Source organism: Mauremys reevesii, linkage group 7 (genome assembly GCF_016161935.1).
Source record: "Mauremys reevesii isolate NIE-2019 linkage group 7, ASM1616193v1, whole genome shotgun sequence".
NCBI lineage: Eukaryota > Metazoa > Chordata > Testudines > Geoemydidae > Mauremys > Mauremys reevesii.
Genome location: NC_052629.1, coordinates 88,420,128 through 88,441,124, shown reverse-complemented (window position 1 = coordinate 88,441,124; position 20,997 = coordinate 88,420,128). Strand labels below are relative to the sequence as shown.

Sequence of the window (20,997 nt, the reverse complement as noted above, 5' to 3'; positions counted from 1 at the left end):
AGGGATGAAACTGTTCATTCCCATTTAATGTATGCAGTGTAGTTGTAGCTGTGTCGGTTCTAGGATATTAGAGAGACAAGGTGAGTGAGATAATATCTTCCATTGGACCAATTTTTGTTGGTGAGACACAAGCTTTTGATCCTGGGTGACTTGAAAGCTGTCTCCCTCCCCAACAGAAATTGGTCCAATAAAAAAATATTCTCACCTACCTTGTCTCTCTGTTCCCATTTAAGATACTGTCTCCCACTAGAAAGCAAGACACACTGTAAGGTGGGAATTTTTGAATGGCTGTGCTAGAAGCATCAATTCTGCTATTGGAATATCACTAGAAATGGAAGTTATACATGAACTAAATGTGCTAAATGGAGTCTTTTAAACTCCATTTATTTTCTTTTGAGTCCCACTGGATCAAAAATGGGAGCATGCACTTAGAACTGTAAAATGGATTGTGGTGCACCAGGGTATAAACAAAAGCAGCAATGGGTCTATTTACAATGGCCATCTTACTTCGGTGTTCTTTTGTCTACAAAAAACCTGGCAAGATTTAGAGAGAGATCAGATTAGCCATTGTTCTGTACATTTTTTCAGCACACTGTGTACTTCTTCCAAATGTCACACCACCCTTCCCATTAGATGTGTGTCTTATTTTAGGAGACAAGCAGCTTTAGTCATGAAAAATACAAAAGAGATGCATCATTAACAAATATTAAATTTTTACCACACAAGTCTGCTCTTGTTATTTTAGTGTGGCTATACCCTGTGATACGTAAGTGCCTGCACTGTAGTCTTCAACTTGCTCTGCAAAATATAATCTATTGCTATATGCGTCACATCATGCCTTTATTAAAGAACATGCTTGCAGAGGACAATAACTAGTCAGAGGCAGGTACATTTCTCTTCACTATTTCTTAAAATGATCTCCATTATTTTAAGTTTTTCAAGGTTTCTGCAATACAATAATTGAACTTTTACTTGTTACAAAGAAAGTAACAAGTGTTTGCAATATTTTCTTCTGATGTTAAGCATCATGTGAGACAGATGTTACAGGCCATGTTCATACTGCAACTGCCACTGACTTTCAATAGGAGCTGTGTGTGAGGATGACTATGGCAAGTAAAAAGAACATGGTATTTCATAGCTTTTAAGCACGTATCACTGTTTGAAATTTTGACCCTACCACAGATTGGTTTGTTACTGTAAATTTGTACAAGAGTCCTTAGCCACCGCCTCTATGAACAGAAGGTGGAAGTACTGATTCTGAAAAAACCCCAAGCACAACCAGAATTAAATATACTCTGTACGAAGACTGAAAATGACAGCATATCTCATTTAATTAGAGTGTTTCATCATCAAGAGCTCTTTTTTATTTCAAAATGTAAAATACTTAAGCCTCTCTCTGCATGCTGCATTTTTGTTTTGCACCATAATTCTTCATCTACCCATTCTTGCATTCTGATATTCCAAGCAGTTTCCATTTTTTAAGTATTTAAAGTTTTGGCACACAAGAGAGGAAGTTTGCTCATTTGGGAAGCAAATGCCATTTCTTTCAGGAGTATTGCTAGAAGAGCAAGTTAAAGGGTCTTTTAGATATAATTTTCTATATTTAAATGATACACTTAAGTGAATATTTATAACATCCCTGAATATTTGGAATTTAGCCTAGATCATTTAACAGATTAATGCTTGTTACATTTTGTATATTAGTGCACAGGTAGTCTCCCATTCTTCCTTAACATGCTTCCCACATACTCTTGTGGAAGATAAGTCATAAGTCTTCTTGTGGAAGATAAGTATTCTTCATTTAATACTGCATCTGAGAAATTTGGTGTGGGGAGCACAGCATAGATTTGACACACATACTGTCAAATGGATATAGTTATGAATGGCGCAAATCTAATGATTCATTTGCAAATATTACCAGAAGCTTGTATATGGGAGTGCACACTGAGCTTCAAGCTATGGGGAGGATTTAAGTCTCTGTAAATAAGGCCTAATCTTTTACCACCTTTCTAGTTTTAAATGTCAGTGGTTATGTTGGATTGTTGGAGTTGAGGTATTCTGGCATACTACTTTGTTTTAATATCAGTGCTCAATTCATAGAAGTATTTCGTTTGCAGGGATCTTTCTTTGGTTCAATTGGCAATTTCACTTGTCTTAGGCCTTCATTATATTAATTCTTCCAGACACCCATTTGTGTTTAAACCCAGAGAGTTTCAGCAAAGGTAAGATTGAAGGGCTCTGGAGATTGCTGGAATTACCTTGCCACCATCATTTCCCAAAAAAAGGAAGGATGAGCGATACTTTGAAATTGTGGAAAAACCAAATTAGCTAAGAGGTCTGTGTTAACTATTTTGCTGATCTTTAAATGTTAATGTTAACATTTAAAGTTGTAATCTTTACGTTTCAAATTTAATCCAGTGAGATGAATGGGGCACTTCATACCTCTTGGTTATTTTTCAGGGTAGCAGCACATTCAAGAAGACAGCACTATCTCTGCCAACACTGTTCACATTTTTAAACTCTTCTTCACAGCCATGAGCACTAGAAACTTAAAAAAAAATAGCTTAGAGGTTAGAGCAGAGTTCTGCAGCAAGCGGTGGATTCCATGACAAATCCCACAGTGGAATACTAGAATACATGGGGACATGGTGAGAGCATATGCTATCAAAACTGTTGCAATCAATCAGTCAGATTCTAAACCACACTGCTCCATCTGTCTTCCCTCCCACATCAGTCACATGTCATCTGAGAGTGTGGTGGCTAGTAAGAACAAAGCCTGGGAAAATCATTTTTAGGACCCATTATATTATATCTTTAGCTGAAGACCAGGCTATCAACAGAGTGACCTATTGGCAAGTAATTTTCTTCCTCAGAAGCCTAAGAAATCCAGTGGCAGTCTAACTTTTAAGGGCAGATGATCCAAAAATGTGTTTTATCCTGACAGGAAACATGCTACTGAACCTCAAAGTGGAAGAGAGAATAATCTGTCCATGACAAAAGTATAACTATAATCTATTCCCTCCAATCCTGCCCCCAAAACAAGCAATATTTTTATTTATATGTAGCAAACACTGCACCAGCTTCCTGTATACCCGTGGTGATCTTGCCTATGTATTATATATGGTCACCTATAAACTTGTAAATATTCCTATTCAATTATTTTTAAATAGGTGTTTTGTAAACTAGTTTACTCTTAACTTTTGTATCATCCCTTCTCTAAAAAGATAGAGAAACTAGCTAATTTAAACATATGGTATATTCTGAGAGATTAGCAGCGTGTGAAAAAGCACTGTTGCCACAAGTATTGCTGTTGCAATAAATACTTTCAAACCTGATTTTGTGTTATTTTTGGTTGGGACAGGTGCTATGTTGACTTTTTTTTAAACTTAAATTCCATTAGTTCAATGAAAATATTCACTTAAAGATTCAGCTTTTGGTTCAATGGTTATTGGAGGGTATCATCTATCACATAGAATAACAGTCTCTCTCTACATGCTTTATGGTATGTCACTCTACAAATTCCTTCTTACCATTCACATTTATGGACCAGCATTCATCTTCTATTCAGAAAACTCAAAAAGATCTCCCTTTAAATCACTGTTAAGATTGCATTGCCAGCAAGTCTGCCCATGTCTTTCAACCAGGGGCGCTCTAGAAAATAGGCTGCCCCAGGCAGCGCGGTGTGCTGCGCCGCCCTTCCTCGGTCCCGCGGCGGGTCCCCTCTTCCCGCGGCTCCGGTTGAGCTCCCGCGGCAGGTCCACCGGAGCCCCGGGACGAGCGGACCTGCCGCAGGCATGACTGCGGGAGCTCCACCGGAGCCGCGGGACGAGCGCCCCCTCCGCAGTCTCCACCTTTCCTTACTACATTGTACTTATAAATCCAATTCTCAGACACTGCTTAGTGTCCCTTCTCTGTGAAAAGCACCTGTTCTTTCTTTTAAGTAATTTGTTACCCTCTAGATTAGACAGATGCACTGTAGGCTTTACTGTGCATCCAGCTCTTTGATTCTGAAGTGACAAGTAGTGATCAGGCCAGCATTGGGCTTCCCTTGGCAAACCTGGTCTCTTTTCAACTCCAGACTTTCTGAAAGAAGGGTGTCAGGGGAGTAATTTGGAATTCTGCCCCCCAGCTTGGCCATTCCTCTCTCTTAAAGAGGAGGTAGACTGATGTACATACCTCCTCACACTCCCATCTACCTTGAGGAAGGGCAGGGTGACAACTTGTGCCAGCCTGGGAAGACGTATGCCACCACTTGTCCCTGGAACTCTCTCTCTTTGGCCCTACTCTCCCATAGAAGACACTTCTGTTTTCATGTTTTCAGTTGCTATCCAAACTGCATGTTCAATGTCCCTCCCAAACTCTGCATCACCACATTTGTGGGAGGAGGGATGTGATCTAATGAATCCCAGTCTCATAGTAGGACCAGAAAACATTGTCTCTGGAGCTACTGGCCCTTTCATTACTCTGGTGCTGAAACCCCACCCCTTAGCTCAGTAACATTATAGTGCCAATCATTCATACTTTATTTTCATGGGTGCATCTATTCTGTCCTGCTTTTATGGCTCAGCCATTTGTTATCTAAATTTGACTTTTAGTGCTGCAGTACGAGAAAACGCAGACAGCTCATCTAAAACTAAAATTACATATTTAAAATCCACAGATATATCCAAGACAACTGGCTCATGTCTACCCAGTCATATCTGAAATAGGCATTTTGTTCCTTTATGCAATGTTCTGGTTGGTTTATGTAATATTTTAAAATCCTGTTTAGGGAGCTAATCCAGTCCTTCTGCTTGAAAAATATTATTCACTCCATGCCTCAAATAATATGTATGTCACATTATGTGAGAATGTGAGACCCAAAGCAAGTGAAGAACAGATGTAGATACCTGACAGAGTGCATAAAAAAGAACTGTGGAACACATGAATAAGTTTAAATGTGGAGTTCCTGAGTAGTAGACCTGTTTGTAATTCAAAGGAATATGTCTGACCCTTTCTGTAGTGTTCAAACAGCTGTTCACTTTCAGCATGTTCACACTCCTTTCTGTTAATAGGGGCAAACCTATTACCTAGCTTTGACTCCGAGTTGCTGCCTTGGTCCATCATGTGGGGGTATGAATCCTTCTGCCCAAATTGTATCTGTGGAGTCAGGGCTGGATCTACCTCCATCTGTGAACTTTCATGTGAATGGGATTTTATACACATGAAAGTTTAGGGAATGGCTGTTCAGATAAATGTTCATCGTCACCCTAAGTAGCAGCAGCTTTGGATGCTGTAAGAAGTTGCTGAAAAATGATTATCCAGCAAATCAGATCTCTATCTAAATAACTTCTAAAACAGTATTATGTAATTTTGGACATTGAATCTGCTTGAGGTTGAAGAAACCAAGTTACGATATATCCAATTCAAACAATTATTTGGAAACTAGGAATATTTTGCAGATGAATGTCCCCACCATAATCTAGGACAAAGTAACTATGCTTCAAATTGCTGTTCTGAGAAGGTGGAAGGAGATGGCTTTGAGCCACCTTTTGGCACTGCTGTTCCTGGGGCCTGCAAGGCCACAATGGCTCCCTGTGTCACATCAATTCACCAGTGACTGGACTGAGCATGTAGACTACAGCCTCACCCCACCCGCTTCTGGCACATACCTTTCTAACATCTACACCTGGACAGTAAGGAAAGGATGGGTGACAGCATGTTGCTTAAATTGCGTCAAGGGAGCTTTAGGTTAGACATTAGGAAAAACTTCCTAATTGTAAGTGTAGTTAAGCACTGGAACAAATTACTGTGGAATCTCTGTCACTGGAGGTTTTTAAGAACAGATTAGAAATCACCTGTCTGGGATGGTCTATAGATAATACTCGATCTTGCCTCCTTGCAGGGGACTGGACTAGACGACCCCACACTCCAGCAGCTCAAAGGGACTTTTGCAGATGCCCAAGAATTTAGCCCCAAGCAATTAATCACTTACTGGAGTCATAAGAGACATTGTTTTGTACCATCCAAAAAAGCTTTGTGGAGAGCAATTTTAAGACTTGCAATATTCATGTTCTAGGTTTGCTTAAAAATTCTGAAACTGATTCTTGTGACAGAATTTCTTCCTTGTAGACATGTATGTTACAAGCAAAGAACAAACCTCCACTCTTGCTCCTTAAATTCTTTATACCTACTACTTAATGAAGAGACAAGCAAGTCAAGTTGTACAACTTTATTACTTTTGTAACTTTAGCGCCCTCATGGCCAAGATGTTGTCTGCATCAAGGGGAAATACAACAAGGGAAAATATAAGGGGTTCGAGAGTCCTGAGCAAAGTTCCAGTCTGGTGGTGAGTCTTGGGTTCTCCTGGTCGTCTTCGGCGCCAGTGAACTTTCCCCAGCAAACCCCTCCAGTGCCCTCTTCTGCCGCTCTCTGCAAAACCACACAGAGCGACCACCTCCCCACTTAACTAGCTACAGCCTCCCTCCCTGTTCCCAGTGCAGAGTCACAAGCCCCAGTACTCACAGCCCCACGCAGCTCTGGGCAGCCGTGATACTGGGTCCAGCTCTGGCTTGTCCTTCTCGGGCGATTCCTCCCTGGCCCAGGGCTCCTCCTGGCTCCTGTCCTGGGCTGTCCCCGATCGGGCCTGTCCTGCTCAGGCCTCAGGCAGGTTCTCCCTGCTTCCTTCTCCCTGGGCCTGCAGACTGCCTCTCTCCCTCCCTCGAGCTCCAGCCCCACCCCCTGGAGTTTCCCTCCTTTTTTCTTACTCTCCCCCTCCCCCCTGGGAAAAAGATTTAAAAGGGCCATGCTCTCTAAACCCCAAAGGGGTTACACTTTTAATTCATTTTAGACAAAAAGTTATGCAGGCAATTTGGCAATGTAAGTAAATCTTGATCTACCAGGAGGACAGAGTGGAGAGGTAATACTTGTATTCCAGCATCGCTGAACAACTGTCATTAGAAAGAGTACATTACATAAGGCCTGGTCTACACTGCGGGGGGTTCGAACTAAGGTACGCAAGTTCAGCTACGCGAATAGCATAGCTGAACTCGAAGTACCCTAGTTCGAAGTACTTACCCGTCCTGATGGTGCGGGATCAAAGTCCGCGGCTCCCCCATCGACTCCGCCACCGCCATTCGCGGTGGTGGAGTTCCGGAGTCGACGGGAGCGCGTTCAGAGTTCGATATATCGCGTGTAGATGAGACACGATATATCGAACTCTGAGACGTCGATCGCTACCCGCCGACCCGGTCGGGTAGTATGGACTTACCCTTAGAAAGAGTAATGTAAAGATAGTTTCTTGTGGGATGTAGAGATTAATATTTTTCTTAAACATTTTGTCAAATATGTTGCTTTCAGACCAAGACAGAAAATGGAGGACTTGAAAAATAATAATTTGAATGGCTCCAAACTAATTACTGAATAATTGAATTGAAAAACTGAATAATTTAAGTTACAGGGTGTGAAAATATATATATATATATATATATATATATATATATATATATATATATATATATATTTTCTAACCTTGCTTCTATTAAGAGAAGACATTCTATGCTAACATAAGAGATTTCAAACTTTTACAGCTATCTGAACTCAAGCTACTTAATGAAATGTGTCTTCGCTAATCTGGGATACCTATTTTGAGAATTTAGCTCAATAATATTTTGCTTTTTCAAAAGCCTGTCATTTAATCAATAATGGCTTTTGCATTGATGCAACTTAAAAAATGTTTGTTTTGTTTTTTTTCAAATGTCTGCTATGCCATCAGGAAAACTGACTCAATTACATATAACAAATAAGGAATAGCAAATAGCAAGAGACAAGAATTCACAAAGATCTCAGACTGAAAATTGTTCATTCTTCTCCTCCTTTCTATTATTGTCAACATTAATTCACCAAATAACCACTCTCTCCACATAAGAGAATTAATACAAAAATAAAGATTTAACAGATGGGAGTTAACAACTTCCCCTATATTTGAAGGCATTTCAAGGCAACATCTTCAAAATGTACCACCCCTTCCAGCCAAAACTTCAGTCTTCCTGGAGTCTTGGACAAGTATTTTTGGTGGTCAACCTAACAAGTCCGTATGGAAACTGAAAGCTTAAAGCAAGACTCTTAAATAGAAAGTAAAATGAGTAAGTAAAAACAGAAGTAATATTCAAGTAGAGGAGATTTTTAAAATCATACATTAAGAAAGGGAGTGCACCTCATTTAGATAAGAAATTTCCACCTATATTTAAGAATGTTTTAGAGAGCTATATCAGAGTTTTATTTGGACTCATCATCATTTTTTGCCAGAAGCTGGGAATGAGTGACAGGGAATGGATCATTTGATTACCTGTTCATTGCCTCTGGGGCACCTGGCATTGGCCACTGTCAGAAGACAGGATACTGAGCTAGATGGACCTTTGGTCTGACCCAATATGGCCGTTCTTATGTTCTTATCTGAGTAAATACATCTAGGACTGGCTGGGAATTTTTCATCTGAAAAGTTTTTCTGACCGAAAATGAAGTTTCTGCAAAATCAAAATTTTCTCCAGGGAAAATTTTGATTTTGCTAAAAATGTTTTATTTTCCATTGGGAAAAATCAAAATGAAATATTTTGTTTTGTTGAACTGAATCAGAATGTTTTGTTTCTAATAAATTCAACAAAATATTAAACTGCACTTCTCTACCAATGCCTCGCCTCATGGAAGATGTAATTTGAGGCCCCATTGTTGTCTCCTATGGGTTGGGCCCTTTGAAGGGCTACATCTGCCATAATGCAGGAACTGCTTTAACCAAGCTGTGTGTTTCATCATGGGACTCACATAACGGGGTGCTTTAGTCTGGCTAGGGAGCATGGCCGTAGTGGAAAATGAGGTCATCCAGCTCCTGAACTACAATTCCCATAAGTGTCACAAAAGGAAAATGCAATATAATGTTGAACTGACTCTAAACATAGTATTTCAGGTAATTTCAACAAACTGAAACTTAACTGTTTTGTTTTGATCAAAAGTGTTAAAACATTTAATTTGAATATTTCCAATTTTTTTTATTTTCCATTCTGTGAAAATTTTCAAAATTAAAATTTCATTACAATTTGGGATAAAATAAAATGTTGGAATTTCCCAGGGGACAAATTCCAATTTTGCTCAGCTCTAAATACATCCATTACTAGGAAGTAGAATGAATCTCCTAGAATTCATCCTGCCATAGGATGAGAAGTAAATTGTGCACTGTCAAGCTCCTCATACTAAAAGATTTTCTCCTCCCCCAACTATTTAGAGACTAGCACCTAGTGCTAGTTTGTGTGGCTTTGGGGAGTTTTTTTCAATTCACATCTATTATCATTACATTTCCTATGGAAAACAGTCATCTGAAGTGGGTAGTTATTCCTTTAATTGGAATATAAAGGGCAGAATCTAGAATATGTGGCATATTTATCATCATCCCATATGCCACTGCAAAAGGATGCCAAAAACATTCAAATATTCTTAAGTGATAAATATGTAATTTAAGTACATACACACACAGGGTTTTAATGAGATCATATCAGGCAGAACAAAAAAAAATTTAATCAAAACACCTATCAGCTAAGATGGTGGTTTTTCCTCCTGTCATTCATCTTGCTGAAACATTCCCTTGCCACTGATATTTAATTTATTTATAATAAATTTAGCCTGCCTTTATTCCTACCCACACAGAGCAATTCTGTCTTAACTGTATCTTCTGGGGCTTTTTTTTAAACACTCCATATGACTCACCAGTTTCCTACTGTACTTATCTGTCTCCCAAAGTACATATTTTATGTATTCTAGGGCAGACTTTTTTCAGCTATTAGAATGTATTCTGTCAAGCGCTGTATATTATGCCAAGTTTTAGGTCTTCATTAACAGCCTATCTGCTAATTCTGGCAAGACTCCTACCTGCTCACATCTGGGTGATGCTAACTTTCTCTTACTACAAGAAGTAGCAATTTAATATACTTTAATTGTTCACTAAGCAGGCCTGATTCACTCCCAGATAACTGTCAATCCTGTCTGTGCACTGGATGAGGTTCATGTTTTGTATATGTGATGTCATTAAAGAGTATTGTAATGAATACACATAAAGGGGCTGAATAAGTTGGATTGGCAACCTTACTTTTGAATCACTGACTTTGCAAGATTACTATTCCTTCAACATAGATTTTGTACGCAATATTCTGTATCCAAATCAAATTCTATACATTGCAACTACAAAACATTGTGCAAGCCACAGCTATTACTGTAAATTTAACTACAGGGTGACTATCTTCCTCACTCCATGTCTTTCCTGTTAAGAGCAACAGTACTTATATCAGCTTGCAAGCATCTTGCATGCACCACTTCAGTCAGATCTCCAATCCCCATTGTTAATTGTCATGTTTTTCCATGCACACACTGAAAAGCCATAAACTGTCAATTTAGATGGGTACTTTAAAAGGAAAATTAAAGAATAAAAGTACCATTGTAAAGGTAGCAAGATACTCACTCCACAAAATATTCTGTTCTGAATCCACTCGCAGGCCTGCCTCCCAGCTGGCAGACCTCTTACATTTAAAGATGCGGGACAAAAACTATCATTGCTACATATGCCACACAAGTTTGCTTCGTGGGCGGTTTATTTTATTTTAATTAATGAGACTATGCTGGATTATATCTGTTAACAGGTACACATTTCAAAAGTGTGGTTGAATCAACAACTAGAAGCATTCCCAAATCCAAGTTTACAGTTTTATATACTAAAATATAGCTCCTTCCTTATTGAATCTGGATAAATCTAGATAGGCACATATCTAAAAAAATATATTACTTTATATTTTCTTCTGGAGGTGTCTCAGGGTCTCTAAATACAAAACCACACTCGTCTATCCTTTAAAGGTTGACTTTTGTGGATAGTTTTTTTGAAATGTTTGCAAACATCTCAGTCCCAGAGACACTTCATTTCCATGTATATGTTATTTGCTCAGTCTTCATTCAATTCATGCTGTCAGTCCTGTGTCTTGTCAGATGAAAGTGAGAACATTGTCTGTAACCCATCTCCTTAATTTCACTGCTGAATGCTAGGTACTTAGTCATGTTTCATATTCCTCACCAGAGTAATTTAAAAGCAGGTTCTAGATAGTTCCCAATTTACATGCATAACAATGTGGGCAATGGATCAGCATCCTCATCATGCCACCCGCCAGTACCTGACAGCAGTCAGGGATGCTAATGATCCAACCAGCGAGCTGAATTCCATGAGCACCAGCTCAACGAATCCCAGCACTGTCGTCACCAATAACCCCAATGTGCAGCCCAGTGACTTGTATGTCGTTGGTCCAGCTCTATGCATGTTACAACTCAACGTGGAGGGTTCGTCAGCTGCCAAGCATGATTTACTGGCATTCTTGCTCATCAACATACTATCAACATCATTTGCTTGCAAGAGACACACGTGGCAACTGCTGAAGCCGGGCGTCACAGTATCGGTGGCTTTGACCTTTGTGGCACACCCAAAGAATGGCCAAGACACATATGTTCGGTCTGACATTGTAGATGCCATTCAGCTGATGTCTACTGAATTCTGTGACACCAGGTTGGTGGTTTCTGGCTGGCAAATGTATACAAACCTCCAAGCGTCAGCTGGAACCAACAGGTTCTACCAAGCCTGCCACACTCAGCTGTTTACATTGGAGACTTCCACAGCCATCACACAGACTGGGGGTATACTGACGGTGAACAACTTGCAAACTGGGCATCTCAAAATGACCTCGCCCTTATCCATGACGCTAAGCAGAGAGAAACGTTCCATTCTTCTAGATGGGATCATGACTACTCTCCTGACTCGTGCTGGGTCAGTTCGGTTCATGGCCATCCTCAGCCAGCAACATGCCAAGTCTTGGATAACTTCCCATGCAGCCAACACAGACAGTCGCTGATCCATATTGGGCTACAGCTCCCAGTTGACAAGAGTTCAAAAAAAAAAAAGTGGTGGAACTTCCAAAAGGCCGACTGGGAAAAATACCGGGAAGCGCTGGAGAAGAGTGTGGTGACAATACCAGCCCGGCATATCTCGGTAAATGAGACGTACCATCGCTTCTGTGGTGCTATCTACATACAGCCTGCAGAGCCATCCCACACGGTTGCTGCCCGGTCTACATCCCGTCTCGACGCAGAGAGCGCTGCCTTGTTCGAGCAGTATGAGGCATCTGGTGACTCAGATGTCGCTAACCATCTGATCGAATAATTGGACACTGCTCACCGAGCCAGATGGGAGGAGACGACCAAGAGGATGAGCTTTACCCCCTCCAGCCGCAAGTGTTGGAGTCTTCTCCGATGCCTTGGAGCAGCACAGCAGCCACCTGCATTCTACCGACCATCAGTGACACCCAGCCAGGTAGCTGGACACCTACTTAAAGTGGCCAGAGCATCTTTGGAGGAACAGGTGCAAAGACAAGTGAGGAACAAATGGCGTATGTTTAAATGTGTACACCAGATCAGAAACTGCCCAGAACCATTCACTGAAACAGAACTGGAACAGACACTGGGTAGCATCAAGTGTGGAACAGCTGCGGGCTATGACAACATATCTCCAGAATTCCTGAAAAACCTTTGCCCCCCTTGCTTGGCTTTGGCTTGTGAAATTCTTCACGAAGGTCATCAGTGAAGGGAGGCTACTGAAGACATGGCGCACCACAAAAGTCATTGGCCTCCTAAAGCCTAGAAAGGACCAAAGTCAAGCATCAAGCTATCATCCTATATCATTATTGTTGGTGTGCTTCAAGGCGCTGGAATGCTTGGTCCTACAGTGCATATTGCCCTACATCAAGAGAATTTTGATCCCTGACCAAGCCGGCTTTCACCGAGGCTGTAGCACATGTGACCAAGTACTCATGCTGATCACATTTGTTGAAAATGGCTTCCAGAGAAACTTGAAAACAGGCGCTGTCTTCATCAAGCTAACAATGGTGTACGATATGGTATGGCACACTGGCCTGCTCGTGAAGGAATCCTGGGTCCTGTTACGGGTCACAGGCCTCGTTAAACTGTTCCTCCATGATAGGCAGTTCAGAGTCAATATGGGGGAGAAGATGAGGGCTTGGAGATGACAGAGCAATGGGTTTCCCCAGGGCTGTGTGCTTTCGCCTACCCTGTTCAACCTTTACATCAATGACCTGCCAACAACTGAATCGTGAAAGTTCATTTACGCAGACGACATCTGTTGCAGTTGTGATGTTGCACTTCATAATGTTTTGTGGAAATATGCTTGTGAGTGTAAATATGATGCAACTGGAATATGCTTTATGCAAAAGGTCACTTGTAAGGTATCATTACAAAGCTTATAATCTACTGAGTATATTCATCCTATTTCTATGTAAGTATCATTCTTATCTTTGAAGCTAGAAATATAAAGTATAACTCTGAGGTACTATTGTAATTATGAAAAAGTGTGGCCATTGATGATGGTTTAGAATCTTGATAAGCAACAAAGAGTCCTGTGGCACCTTAAAGACTAACAGATGTATTGGAGCATAAGCTTTTGTGGGTGAATATCCACTTGTCTGACAAAGTGCGTATTCACCCACAAAAGCTTATGTTCCAATACATCTGTTAGTCTATAAGGTGCCACAGAAATCTTTGTTGCTTTTTACAGATCCAGACTAACACAGCTACCCCTCTGATACTAGAATCTTGATGGCTCCCATTGACTAGGTCAATTGGTTGTAAATGGCTCTGTTTACTTGCAAGCCTTCCTGTGTAAGCCAGCCCAGGAAAAATGATCGAATCCATCTTAAACTTGGTGCTTTTCCATGTAGAAGGAGGAGTGGGGACCCAGAGAAACAAAATATTCCTGCCTTGTGCCAAAGCTATAAAGGGGGTGGAAGAGAACAAAGGGGTCCCAGTCATGACAAAGCCTCTGCTTTTTACCTAAGATACCTACTGGAACTAACAAGTACCGTACCGGGGAAAGGACTGGGCCCAAACTAGGAAGGAGTCTAATCTGTGAACGAAGCTTATTGGAACATCTGAGGGGGAGATTTACCTGTAAACAGTTTCTTAATGTATTAGGCTTAGACTTGCGTGTTTTGTTTTATTTTGCTTAGTAACTACTTTGTTCTGTCTGTTATTACTTGAAACCACTTAAATCCTACTTTTTATACTTAATAAAATCGCTTTTGCTTATTAATTAACCCAGAGTAAGTGATTAATACCTGAGGTGCAAACGGGGGGCAGGGATAGCTCAGTGGTTTGAGCATTGGCCTGCTAAACTCAGGGTTGTGAGTTCAATCCTTGAGGGAGCCATTTAGGGACCTGGGGCAAAAATCTGTATGGGGATTAGTCCTGTTTTGAGCAGGGGGTTGGACTAGATGACCTCCTGAGGTCCCTTCCAACCCTGATATTCTATGATCTCTCTGTCAGTGTTATAGAGAGTGGAAAATATATGAGTTTACCTTGTATAAGCTTTATACAGAGTAAAATGGATTTATTTGGGGTTTGGATCTCATTGGGAGCTGGGTATCTGGAGGCAGGTGACCTTCTAAGCAGTTTTTGGTTAAAGTCTGCAGCTTTGGGGGCATGGATCAGACCTGGGTGTGTGCTGAAGCAGGCTAGTATGTCTGACTCAACAAGGCAGGGTTCTGGAGTCCCAAGCTGGCAGGGAAAACAGGCTCAGAGGTAATTCCAGCACATCAGGTGACAGTTCCAAGGGGTTTTCTGTGACCAAACCCATCACAGTGGTAACCAGGCCTGGATGTTTCACAAGCTTGATGCCACCTTAAACCGGGACATGACAAAGTTAGCTGACTACTGTAAGACTTGGCACCTCCAGCCAAGTGTCCTAAAGACAGTCTCCAGTTTGTTCCATCTTCATCATGCCAGCGCAACCCAAGAACTGAATGTTTATCTGAATGGTCAGAAGGTGAAGCATGAAGTAGAACTGGTCTATCTAGGTGTGACCTTAGACCTCACACTGAGTTACCATACCCACCTGAAGAAGACAGCAGCTAAAGTTAAGATGCACAACAATCTTCTTAGCAAACTGGCAGGTTCATCATGGGGTGCTCATGCTCCTATTCTGCAGACGTCAGCTCTTGCCACCTCGTATTCGGTGGCAGAGTACTGAGCACCAGTATGGAGCCAATCATCACACACCAAACTGGTGGATACACAGTTACATGCTGCCATGCATATCATCTCCGGCACCCTGCATCCGACTCCACTCCCATGGCTCCCAGTTCTGAGCAATATTGCTCCTCATATCAGACGAGCGGTTGCCACTGGCAAGTTACTGGAGAAAGTACGTGCCAACTCAAGCCTGCCGCTGCACAGTGACCTTTTTAAACTACTAACTGCATGTTTGCCATCACATCACCCATTATAGTCTCATCTGCCATGCCATGATGTTAGGGTGGAAACACTCTGGTGAGAAGAATGGATATCTGTTATAATCTCCAACCAGTCTCTCATCGCCGACCCCACAATTTGCCCACCTGGTTTTGACCTGCCCCATCGCCAATGGTCCCTATTGAACAGGTTCCAGACCAGGCAATGTCTCTGTGCTGCCAACCAGTATTGCTGGGGCCTTTGTGACAGCCCCTTGTGCAGCTGTGGTGCAACACAGACGATGAAGCACATTGTTGAATGCCTGCTGACTAGGTTCAGCGGTGGCCTAAAAGAACTGCATCATGCCACTGAAGATGCCATCACTTGGCTAGATGACTATGCACGTGCTAAATAAATGCACAACAGATGAAACTAGACATCTGCTATATATGACTGATATGGCAAATTACTTACATCTCAAATCATAAGATGCTGAACAAACTTTATGAGCAACATCTTCCCGTAACTTATTTGAAATCAATTGTTAACTTATTGAAGTTAGTTCTATTGGCTTACTTTTTTTATAACTTTGTAAGAGAATGAAGCAAAAATGGCCCTTACAGAAAAGGCCTATAGGATTTAACAACAAATCAACCTTTCTGTAGAGTCTAACCATCCTACAAAATTTAATAAGTAATAAATAATTATAACCTTGCCATAGTTTTTAGGATGGTTCAACAGACCTATGGAGATGAGATCATACTTTTTAAAATTCTATAGGTTTCTAGAGATTCATTTTAAATCTGTTAAATTCTACAGGACCTTTCCACTTTCATTCCAAGTTCCAGAGACTCCTAGTAGCAGAACTGTAGGGGCAGAAGTAAGGATTTCATTTTACAAAGTCATGAGTTTTGGTATTCTGAACTAAACATCTTCAATACCATTTCCAAAAGGTCAAAAAAAAAGAGGACAGTGAACAAAACATCGTGATTTTTAGAAGCAGTTTGACAGATTATTTCTGTCCCCTGCTCTGAATTATTGGAATACTTGAGCAAACTCAGGTTCATGCAAAACAAGTAAATGCCATTTCATTATTTAAGTGCCATCTACTACAGCAGATTTCTGAGCACTGTACAAAAAAAAATACATTAAAAGAACATTAAGGTTGCAAAGTCAAATACTCAAAAGATAAGAAATGTCAGAATTAAGGTTACCTGTACAACCACAGTTCATCCCCCTTGTGCATACACATGATGATACAGTCTTTAATTATATAACCACATACTATTTTTTCCCAGGACCCCTGCCTCACCCAGTGCACAGAATGGACAGTGATCACTTAATGAGCAGCTATTCAGTATTTTGTTTTCTCCTTGTTGTTCAATGGATGGCGGTAGGCATTATTTATTGCACACTATTCAAACGTTGGTCTGAAGACAGAATTAATTATGTCTTTGTGGTCTTTTTTTATGGTGCTCATCACTACAGTATCTGAGTGCTTCCTAAATATTAATGAATTTATTTTCACAATACCTTGGTGCAATGAAGTGGCATTATCCTAATTTTGGGTGCCTAATTTCAGATATCTACAACCTGATTTCCTCCTACCCCACTCCCCCATCCAAGACCTTAGCATTATATAGAACTTTATACGTTCAAAGCACAGCTCCCACTGACTTTAGGTGAAGCTGTGAGTGCTGAGCACTCCTGAAAATCAGACCCCAAGGTTTCAAGTTGGGCAGCCAGAAAATGAGAAACACACAATCAATGACCACCTGTGAAAAGTGTGGTTTAAGCGACTTGACTCACACAGGAATTCTATGGCACAGGCAAGGATAGAATCCAAACCTTAAAGATGTTCTTTTAACAGTTTTTGTGTGTGGTGTCCTAGGTTTTTAAAAAAGCAAATTGAAAAAACAGAAATTCTATCAGTGGCAACAAACTGATACCCACATGCATTATCAACATGTGTGAACTAAGACTTACAACCTGGCCAAATTTGGGCAGATATTCACAGAGTTGGCAGAAGGCATATTCTTGAGACAAAAGCCACCCCAGCCAAATTTCAGGTCTCTACTCCAGAGAATGGGGGATTTTCTCTAACACACACACACAAGCACACAAACGTGCATACACACACACCCACACACATCAAAACCACCACACAAAACAAACACATTCACACAAACATGGGAAAGACAACATATTTTTCCCTAATCTCATTCTTTGAAACATTTTGGTTGAAGTTCTTTGAATATGTAAAATACTAGAAAAACATCGTCAGAAACAAAGGTGAGGATGGTCAGGCCTAGCGGTCCGAGTGCTGACTGCCAGGCCTATGGCTCAGAGCCAGACTCAGGAGTCAAGCCGGGTTGGAACAACACAAGAGTAGGGCTGGCAATTAGGCTGGAAACACAGCAGGACTAGAGCAGTTACGAGCTATGAATACTCAGCTGTTGAGTCTCCGGTGAAGCTTATACACCTGCTCTGAGAGGCACCAGACCAGCTCCTGGCTTGTGAGTTGGCTAGAGCCTAACACAGGAATGAATTATCCCTGCATGGGACTTAATCAGGCTCTAGTCTGGGGATGACACATCATCTCACAAACATCCATCTATCCATAGTTATTGTAAATTGGTCATTACAAATCACAGCTCGATATCTGTATCTTACAAGATTAAGTGTCCCTGTAGTGAGGCGGCCTGGCTTCCAGCCGCACCTGAGAGTGATGAGCCAGAACAGCCGCCACAGTGGGCGGAGCCACAGCCGCCTGTCCCCGCCCCCCGGAAGTCAAGGGGCGGGACAGGAAGTATAAAGGCCCAGGCCCAGTGCTCAGTTGCTCCCTGGCGGCCGGAGAGGACAGACGCTCCTGACCGAGTTCCTGCTGGACCGAGCCTTCCCCGAGCCCGGTACCCTGAGCAGGACTGGCCGAGCCTGCCCCGAGCCCGGTACCCTGAGAAGCTGCCCGAGCGTCCCCCTGACCCGCGTCTGGAGGAGTGGCCTGACCTATCCAGCCCTCAGTACGCCGAGGAGCCCATGGTGTGGGACCCCGCTGCGGACACCAGCGATGAGCAGGTACCCATGGAGGGGGAGATGGAAGTAGCCATGGGGTAGCTGACCCTAGTCTGGCTACCGCAGATTTCGAGCCAATGTCTGTGTGTTGCGGTCAGGATCCCACCAACACAGCAGCAGACTAACTGCCGCTGTTAGGGCCCCGGGCTGGGACACAGTGGAGTGGGTGGGCCTGTGTCCCCCCTGCCACCCCACTCACGGGTGGCAGTCTCCCCCTCACCCCAGCGCTCAACATAGAAGTCTGGACTTACCTGCTGTTTGCTCAGCTCCTGCCTGAGGACCTGAGCCCTTGAACTACTGCTTGTTGCCTCGCCCAGACCCAGGGCTTGGGCTTTACTGACTTCGTTTGCCCCGCCCCCGCCAGAGGGTCTGAGCCCCTGGACTGCTGTCAGTTGCCCCGCCCGAGGGTCTGAGCCCCTGGACTGCTGTCGGTTGCCCCGCCCCCGCCAGAGGGTCTGAGCCCCTGGACTGCTGTCGGTTGCCCCGCCCTGACTGAGGGCTTGGGTTTAAATTACTGCCTGGTTGGCTCAGCCCCCGCCTGAGGGTCTGAGCCCTCAGACTACTGTTTGTTGCCCTGCCCTAGGGCTTGGGCCCCACTGACTATGTGTTTTTCTCAACCCCTGCCTGAGGGTCTGAGCCAGTGGACTACCATTTGCTACCCCCGCCCTGACCTGGGACTTGGGGCCTTAGATACTGTTTGTTTTGCTCAGCCCCTGCCTGAGAGTCTGAGCCTAGGAACTACCATTTGCTGCCCCACCCTCACGTAGGGCTTGGACTTCAGAGACTGAACTGATTATGTGGCCCCGCATAGTGAGGCGACCTGGCTCCCGGCCGTGCCGGAGAGGGCCGAGCCCCTATACCAGACCCTTACAGTCCCATACAGTTATTGCTGGAAAACTGAGAAAAGGGTTTAAAGGACTAGGCAGAAAAAAATCTGAATCAAGCCTAATAAATCCAATTTCAATCTTGTTTTGCAGCATTACTTTCTCTTATCTATATTACTGTAGTGTCTAGGAGCTTTAGTCAGAACAAAAAGACAGTCCCTGCCCCAAAAAGCTTACAGTCTAAGAATAAGACCAGAGACAACTGATGGGGAGTATGAGAAAACAATGTTGGTCAGCATGATTGGCGTTGGTCACATCATACCAGCAACCAAACTATTGTCAAGTGTTTTGTAGGCATCATGGCACCGGAGAATGTTGAGGAGGGTTTTGAAGGTGGACATGAAGTAGCTTTGCAGATGTTTAATGGGGAACTGTTCCCACGAACGAGGGGCAGCATGGGAGAAATTTAACAAGTGGGCAATGGAAATTGGCATTATTGGCCAAATGAAGTCAACATCTTGATAGCAGCTGAAATGACAGGTCGAGGGGGTGTGTGAAGGACCTTGGAAAGGAAGATAAATTTATGTTTGATGCAATAGAGAAGTGGGGGCCAGTAAAGGGATGCAAAGAGAGGGATGTCATGGTAAAAGCGAGGGGCTAGAAAAATAATCTTTGCAGCAGATATATGTTCCTTAGTTAGCATTCCTGTTCTTGTTTACCTTGCCTCTCTCCTCTAGGCTAAAAGGCTATGTATTAGCTCCTAACTAAGCTTCAGCAGTGAGAAGCCTCAGTCAGGATCCCTGACTAATTCAGGTGTACATGAATTTGCAGTGAAATAATTATCTGAATGCTGATTTTAGTATTGGGTCTTTACATCCTTGCCAAAAACATCCCTGCTGTAGCTGTACTAATCTAAATGTAGTTATAACAGGATATATTTTCCCAACAACCTATTTTTTTTCTAGAGAGACAAAGTGGGTGAGGTAATATTTTATTGGACCAACTGTCTAGACCAGCTTGTCTCTCTCTCCAACATGTGGCCCAATAAAAGATATTACCTCACCCAGCTTGTCTCTCTAACTCCTGAGACCAAACACGGCAACAACAACACTGCATATTTTCTTTCTAGACATTCGTATTATACTCAGTAATGTGATATGAGTACTAAGAAAAATAGACATTTAATTCAGGAAAAAGATGTTTCTTTAATTATTGTATTGACACCTAGTAAAATGAAATTTCAAAAGTAGCATGATCCAAGTTATGCAATAATTCTGTTATGAATATTTCCATTATAAGCTGAAACAAAATCTTGATCCTTTTTTCCTCTAACACTTAACCTCCATCCCTAAAAGAGTACATTTCACATTATGAAAAATCAAGTATATGTAGGGCTCTGAAGAAAATGCTGCAATTACATAGCTGATGTTTTAGAAGTCAAAGGTTGGCTGGCAACTTGTTTGTGCCTATCTTTTGATATGATACTGCACATTGATTAAACATCTAATGTCAGGATGAAAAAACATTAAGTGTTGCACAAAAAAAGACTACTAGTGAGATTAAAAAGACCACTTCACTTATAATTCCTTTCTGACTCCAACAGTGGTCCCGTCAGGACAATAAGTGGGGAATCCAGGTGAGAGAGGACGACCTGCATTGAAAGAGATCTAGAAATAGGCAAGTATCAGAGGGGTAGCCGTGTTAGTCTGGATCTGTAAAAGCAACAAAGAATCCTGTGGCACCTTATAGACTAACAGACGTTTTGCAGCATGAGCTTTCGTGGGTGAATACCCACTTCTTCGGA

General features: G+C 42.2%; 1 long non-coding RNA gene across 1 annotated transcript in view; it reads right to left on the bottom strand.

Annotated features, from left to right (window-relative positions):
• The window catches only part of LOC120369154, a 172,413-nt gene that overhangs the window by 90,855 nt on the left and 60,561 nt on the right, over positions 1-20,997 (bottom strand). The window lies entirely within an intron of this gene.